The following is a 7946-nucleotide window of genomic DNA, read 5'->3' as shown; positions in this document are numbered from 1 at the left end:
CAGTTCTTCAACGGTAACTTTTATTCTCATTTGGTATTTATCATTCCCATGAATGTTTTTATACTTTTGCTACCTATTCCAAGATTCCCAGAAAATATATTGTATAGTTTTGCATGTTTTAAAAACTGTATTAAAACTACATAAATACGATAAGCAAAACTATACTATATTCTGGTTCTGTTACCAGCTGTTTCACCCTGGGCAAGTTGCTTAACATCTGTACCTCAGTTTCTTCACTGAAAAATGGGGATAATACCACCTACGAGTTTATAGGGTTGTTATGAGGATTAAATGAATTAATATACTCTATATAAATCGCTTAGATAAGTATCTCACACTCATAGTAAGTAGTGTATATTAATTAGTGCTAGCAATTATCATAAAGTTGCAAAAGGACCTGTGATTGTATTACAAACACACACTCTGAGAAAAGACTAATTATTGAATTGAGAGACATATATAGATATATACACATACATACATATATATATATACACACACACACACATATCCCATATAATGCCAGACATTTTACAAATTGTGTAAAAATTATAAATACTTATTAAGTCAGGCTGGAAAGGTTCACTAGCCTAGTTAAAGAGGAACTGAAAGTGCTAAGAGAGAATAAAATACTTATTTTTTAACTTTGGAATTGTAGGTTAATTACAATATAAACATTCGATTTAAATGATTTATGACAGTTTAAAAATACCTAAATACTTAATGGCCTCCTTTCATGAGTTTTGGGAAGTAGGGTTAGGAGAGAAGGGGTAATTCCTCAATGAGAAGCTATTCAAAGACTTTTTTTAGACTGTTAAGGGAAGCACTTTGGATCTCACACAAAAATGAAACCTTTGGTACTCAAATTTCATTTGTTTTCTGGAGTAACTTTTAACTAACTGCAAGTAAAACAAATTACAATTTTAAATGATGTTTCATAAGAGGATTCATCTAGATCACAAAATTTTGATAAAGACAACTGGATTCTGCAAAATTTATCAATGCAATTATGGACTCAGTATCCAATAAGGGAGACATTTGATACAGAATTATTTTCATAATAGTCTCTAGGTCAAAAATCAGAAAACAGAAAAAACAGATGCCCTACATATTATGGGAATTCTAGTGAATTTCTTACAAGAGCTTTTTAAAGGTTTTAAAATATACCTATGCTTTGAAGGTCAATTAATATATCTAACTGATATATAAAGGAATTCGATCTAATGAGAATTTACTAGGTGTCATTTACTGGGCTGAATATTTTTATACGAGATTTTTAAATCCATCTGCAATATCTTCATGGACAAAATGCACAAGGCTGCCATAGGTACTCTGTACAGACACAGATACTTCTGCAAAGAGTTAAGAATGACTACTACGAAAGCCAACAATTTAAGCCGGCAAAGTATATCAAATGTAGATAAACTGCAAATTAGATCAACGGAATAGTGTTGAAACATTTGTTTCCCCTGGAGTCTGGCTTACATTTCAATGTCTCAAAGGCTACCTGAGAATAACAATTAAATGTAACACCAGGGGTCAAACTGTGTCCCTCTCCCACCCTCAAAACAAAAACAAAAACAAAAACAAAACCCCAGTTGGGAGGAGGAGAAAGCCCTCCGTGAAAGCCAGCGAAGAGGGAAGATCAAAGCTCAAAAGCAAAGTTTTACTTTTCTTCCCCTAAAGTGAGAACTTTGGAACCGGAACCACTGCTTTTGTCTCACTTGTCCCCCTTCTGATGCCCCCAATGAAACACTTACAAGTGTGAGTTAGTCCCTTCCTCGGCCCCCAAAGAGAAGGCTCGGTGGGAAACCGAGCTAAAACTTGCATTAACCTCTAGGAGAAAAAAACAAAACAAAACAACAACAACAACAACAACAAAAAAAAACTAGCCACTCGGTACTTTCTTAATGGGAGAAAAGACCCTCGGACCGTTCACCCTATACTCCTGTCCTCTGCCCGAGCAAGACATTGCACCTGCCAGACCGGGCGCGTGAAGAATAATGGTCCAACTTTGCGAACGCAATCTGGGGAGCAGACACGGAATATTTCTCGAGAAGTGCAAGAAAGGGGCAGAAAAGGTCCCTTTCGGGAAGGGATGCATGAGCTCTGCCTGTTGGGAGGTCTCAAAACCCGCTTGCTTCAGAGACCCTCGGAAGCAGCCACACTCCGGTCGCAGCCGGCCTCGGGCCTGGGAGAAGCAGGCAGTGTTTACACCTGTCACGAGGAAGGGGGAGGGGAAAAAAAAAAAAAAAGAGGAAACCGGAGCAAAGCCCCAAACTTCTCGGGAGGGAGGGAGGGAGCGGCCGGCCGGAGCTGCGGGCAGGTGGAAGCGGAGGGGCAGGGCGAGCCGGCGGCGGCCGCGGACGTGGGAAGGGCTCACGCTGCCCCGGCCGGTGCCCGGGATGGCGGGCAGGGAGCCTGTGCGCTTGGCGGCCGCCGCGGGCGTCCCCGCACCCGCCGCGGAAGAGGGCAGAGCCCCAGTCCGGAGCCCGCAGGCCCGCAGAGCCGGCACCGTCCCCGGCCCCGCAGTCCCAGGCTCCGCGGCAGGCAGGTCCTCCCGGCCCGGGCGACGGTCCCGCCGGTGGGCCGGGCCCGGCGCCCGCCCCCTGGGGCCCCCGCGCGGCCGGGGACGCGGAGCGGAGGCGCTTACCTGGCTCGCCCGGGGCGGCCGCGATGGGCATGGCTCAGGGGCCCGGGGAGTAACTGGCTCCCCGGGGAAGGACCGGCTAGCCCGACGCGGAGCTGGAGAGAGCGGAAGGCAGGCTGCTCCCAGCCCCGTCAGCGAAGCAGCGCCATGGACGCCCACCCGGAGTTTCAGCGCTGCCGCGGGACCCCCATCCCATTACCCTCCGCCCTCTTCCGCCGCCGCCGCCGCCGCCTCCACCTCCTCCTCCGCCGAGACCCCCCGCCCACTCCACACACTCTCCCATCATGCAGCGGGGGAACCGCTGCCGCCGACACGTCACTTCCGGGCGCAGGTGGCTAGGTCGGGGCCGGGCGCTGGTGGGTGCAGGGGGGCGGGGGCTGCTGGGGGGGGCGGGGGAGGACACTCCAGGGGGAATTAGTGTCACAGAACGCTTACCCCTGCGCAGGCGCGGTCGCGTGGCGTGCCGGCCGCCATTTTGGGTGTGGGCAAGCTGCCCTTCTCCTCTACTTCCTCGCGAGGCGTTGCGGGGAAGGACGTCTTTCCGCAGCCCGCCTGCCGCGGGAGCTGCGCGCCGGGCCGGGTGCTCCCCCGCCGGGTGCTCCCCAGCCGGGTGCTCCCCAGCCGGGCGGCGGCGGCGCGGGCAGGACCGAGCCAAGTGTCCCGCTCTGCAAACAACAGTTGCCAAGATTTTGTTAACGCCTGCACCATAACTTCTCCACCACGGAGAGCCCTTATCAGCTTGCCCTCCCCCCCCCCCCCCGCCCCGTAAATCGACTTTTTTTTTTTTTTTTAAATTCAGTCCAATGTTCCTCATTTTTAATTTAAACTCCCAGAAGAGGAAGCTGCTGGTTTTGCTACCTTAACAGAGAGATTGTTATAAAGCAGAGGGAGAGCCCCCGCCGAAGACGGACAAATGGGCTTTTGAGACCAGTAGCTAATATGTTCCAAAAAAAAAAAAAAAATTTTTTTTTTTTTTTTTTTTTTTTTTAAATCGGGAATTTTGCTAACAGATGGAGACCCTCCAAGGAAGCCGAAGGTGTCAGGTCGACGTGTGCGCTCCCCTGGTTCATCATGGATTTTTTTTTGCTGCCGTCAGCCTCCAGCAGCTGATCATTGGCGTTTTTGTGACCTTTCCCCCTCGGTTTTATCACAAATATCTGTTCGAACACTGACCACTGCAAAAAAAAAAAGAGACTCCCAAGGCTTCAAGGATCATTGTTCATCGTCCAGGACGAGGCGACCGGGGTATCCAGCCTGCAAATCGGGAGCCCCGCTTGCTTGCCGGGCGCTCATTTTCCTCACTTTTGGGCAAACCCGCACCGGCAATTTGAAAAATTTAAAATAGTCCCAAGACAGCCAAGCTCCAGAGCTGCGCAAAGAAGCAAGGATGGAAAACACCCCCTCAGCCACGGAGAAGTGTCCACCCGCCCCCCCCGCCTCCCTCCCCCTTGAGTGGAGGAATTATACAAATCAGGGGAAAGATAAGGACAAAAGCAGTTCATCACGGTTTAATCCCGCCTCTGCAATGTTCTAGACAAATTAATTGGAGCGCTACAACAGACCCGCATTGGTCTTTTTACAACTCAAATCGCTGTAAGAAACACGGAGACTGCATCACTTTCAGTGGGAGCACCGACTGCTTTGTGGTCCTGCTGGATTTTTGGTTATTGCTCAGTCACTAAAGAAAAAAAAAAATCTGTATGGCTTGTCAAATTCCTATTGTATTTCGCCCCCTGCTGGTGTAGCTCACGTGCAGGCTTGGAAAAAAATAAATAATGCACATATATGTCACCATAAATGTTTATTGACCGAGAAGGAAAGAAAGAAAAGTATTTGTGTGTTTGTTGTGGAGACTGGGAATGAATTAATTTTAGATGAACACGTGCTTGTCCTAATTTGAGAGCTCTGCTACACGGAAATCTCGGAATGAGAAGAACATGTAAAATCCTTAAGGCAGACCCTACACCAAGAAAATGTTTGCATTGAAATAGTGGACTCAAACATCAGAACGTTAAAAAAGAAAACCCTGATTTTGGAAAAAGTAGGTCCCTGATCCACACATAACATACGATTCCAAAGTGATTTTTTTTTTTTAATGAGATAAATGGTAGGAGCCAATTCTATCCACTTGAGGACAACAATTTAGAAATCAGTGTCCAACTCTGAATAAGGCGATTGGGTAGCTATTTGGTCAGATGACTTGTGAGTGCAATCAACCAGCTGGTAATGGGTAATCTTACACAGGGTTCCCAGCAGCATTCCAAAGCCTACTAAAGTCTAGTACAAAAGGACAGCCTTTGTTACTCAATGTTTTTTAAGACGATGAGTCTGTAGGAAACATAATTACTAAAATTCATCGCATTTGGGGAAAAACAAAATTACTGCATTTGGATCTAATGATGATATTGTTTTGGTTTACTTTCTAAAAATTATGACCAGAACTTCATTACCCAAGAATTTGCATCAAGAAAAGAAAAAGTACTATCACGAATAAATAAATACATCTTAAAAAAAAAGAAAGAAAAGAAAAAGTAAATGACAGTTTATCACGTGTTGTATGTACTTCTAGTGTTTTGTGTAGATTGTTTACAAAGTTGTAATCATAACTAAATAAAGCTAACTTTCCACTTAATATTTTGTTGTAAGCATTTCCCTCTATTGCTTAACATTTTGTAAGACCTTAATGATCTCCATGGTATTCAATGGAGTGGACATACCGTGATTTATCCGTTATCCTATTAGTAGATATTTTCCACCATTGCAAATAATACTCTGATGAACGTTTTGTGCATGGGGCTTTGTCCAATTGTAGGACTTTTTTCTCAATATAAAAATGATTGAGCCAAAAAGATATTAATGTTTTATTGGCACTTTATCATCTCATATTATTTTCCAAAAGACTATGCCAGTTTACAATACTACCAGTAATATAGGAATGTACCAATTTTACCACTTCCTTACCAGCAGTGGATAATCATTAAAAGAAAAAAAAGATGGAATTATGCTTTTTAGACTAAAAGTTGAAAGGAAGTTAACTCATTTATATAAGAAATCAACAAGCATAAAGCCCTAGCAATCTGATATTCTGGAAGAAGAATAACATAGACCTGGGTTCATGAACAGGATCTATGGCACTATGATTTTGTATAAATTACTTAACCTCTCTGGACTTCAGTCTTCTTCTATGTCAAATGAGAGAGTGAAACTAGATCACAGGTCCTCAACTCCTTTAGGACAAGTAACTAGCGCATGTATCTCTTTGAGTATATGGTCAAAGCTTTGACCCTTTCTGCGGGAAATGCTCATCCCACAGACATTCAAATTTCTTAGACCTCCTAGAGCTCATTCATGGAAGAGGGTCTATGAACCACAGCTTCAGAAACCCTGCCCAGATGACTTCCAAGGTTCTTTTCATCTACACGTTTTCCTAGGATTTCATTTTATAACCCAGTAAATGCTTTCTGGCTAAGTAATACTTTTTAGTGGACAAATAAATTATAATATATTCATAGATGGATTGCTTTTCAGCACTTAAATAAACTAGACCTGTAGGTATCAATGATTATAAAAACAAAAGTGAATGAGGTTTCAGAATGGGTAAAATGTGATATGAATTTTATAGTGTATGTGAGTTTTAAAAAATAAACCAGTAATTAATGGATATAAATTTTGTATAATAAAGTACAAAAATATGGACCAGAATAAGATACACAAAATTCATTAGAGGCCAGTATGGAATGGGTCAGAAAGCACCAAAGTGGATTTTTACCTGTAATTGCAATGTCTTATATCTTAAAAAAAAAAAAAATCTGAAGTAAATGTGGCAAGCCATTTGCATTTTTTCTTCTTTTTCTAGCTTTGTTGAGATACAACTGACAAGTAAAAGTTGTATTTAGTTAAGACGTACAACTTGATGCTTTGTTCAAGCCATTTATATTTAATTCTAGGTGGAGGGTACAGGGTGTGTGTTATATAATTCTCTGACATGTTCTGTATTCATTTTTTCAAGTTAAAAAACAGCTTTTCCAGAGCCAGTTAATTTAAAGCGACAAATTGCGAACAGCATCCTAGAGAGAGTTCCTGGTGTATTATGCTAATGTTAATATCTAAGATTTGTTCAACTGTTCAAAAACGCTTTTAAGTATATTTCTCTCCTGATTCTCGCACAGTCCCTGTAGAGCCTGTAGGTCCCCCAAGTGTCTGCTACTACTACTGCTCCCCCAAACTTAAAAATCACTCCAGGAGCCAAACTGCCCCACTGGTTTTCTCAGAGCTTTCTACTAGCATTTTGGGCCTCCACTGGCATGTTACAGCTGACAGAGACAATAATTCAGAGGCTCTGGCCTCTGGGTCCATATTAAGTATGCCAGACCCTAAATTCTTATAGGTCTGTAGACCCCTGTAAGTAAAATGTTGCTGTGGTGCTTTTCCTAATAGGAAATCAGACCAGACATCTTCCAGAACAAGGCAAGAGAGACCTGAGCAGGGGCTATGCCGGGACCTTACTCTCCTTTTATTCTCAGACTCCAGCCGGGATCTTTGCCTCCCCTCATTAATACCATCAAGATGAATGTCTCTCCTCTCAGGTAATCGAGTCAGCCCAAAGCTAAGGGCTCAGAAGCAGACAGCAACCCCCAAGGGGCTCACTGTCACTTCTATCCACACCTTTAGTCCTGTTGGAATCCTGTCTTAGACTGTTTTGTCTCACCCAACCTGCGTGCATTATTTTTGTGTGTCCCTCCCCAAAGTGAAAGACAAAGGCAATTGGACACAATGAGCCCCCAGTGTGATGCAGTGTGAAATACACAGATCACAGAAGTACACAGCATTTCTGCCAAATATATTTAATCTGAATCTCATTAAGCCTTTAAAACTACCTTCCAGTTTATAGGAAATACCGGAGCAACGAGTTAAACAGGACTACTAAGAAACAAATGTACCAATCCAGTACATGGATTATTCTACAAATAACATGTTCTCTTGAAAAGGGATAGTCTAGGTTAAAAGAAATGCAAAAGAAATAACAACCTAGTGCAATTTGTGGTTCTTGACAGAATTGTTATTTGAATGAACCAGTTAACAAAGACATTTTTGGAGATAGTTGAGGAAATCTGACTGTGTATTGGCATTTAATGTTCTTGAGGATTTATTGTGAATTTTTAAGATCTGGTAATGAAATTATGGATCTGTATGAGGATGTCCTTACTTTCTGGAGATGCCTGACATATAATGATGTGTATAATCTATTTTAAAATGGTTCAGAGGGGATCCCTGGGTGGCTCAGCAATTTAGCGCC

General features: G+C 43.3%; 1 protein-coding gene across 4 annotated transcripts in view; it reads right to left on the bottom strand.

Moving 5' to 3' along the window:
* Positions 1-2916, bottom strand: part of AFTPH (aftiphilin) — a 66838-nt gene extending 63922 nt beyond the window's left edge. For 2 of the 4 annotated variants that reach the window (XR_003144954.3, XM_025469329.3), the window contains exon 1: positions 2654-2914. The gene's annotated coding sequence lies outside the window, so the exon portion shown is untranslated. Of the gene's footprint in view, positions 1-2653 lie in introns of all 4 variants that reach the window. The other 2 variants (XM_025469362.3, XM_025469345.3) reach the window with 2 other exon arrangements.
* Between the last annotated feature and the right edge of the window lie 5030 nt (positions 2917-7946).

This window comes from Canis lupus, chromosome 10 (assembly GCF_003254725.2).
Source record: "Canis lupus dingo isolate Sandy chromosome 10, ASM325472v2, whole genome shotgun sequence".
In the NCBI taxonomy this organism is placed as follows: Eukaryota; Metazoa; Chordata; class Mammalia; order Carnivora; family Canidae; genus Canis; species Canis lupus.
Note: the sequence above shows the minus strand (reverse complement) of the source record. Positions and strands in the feature narration are given on the sequence as shown.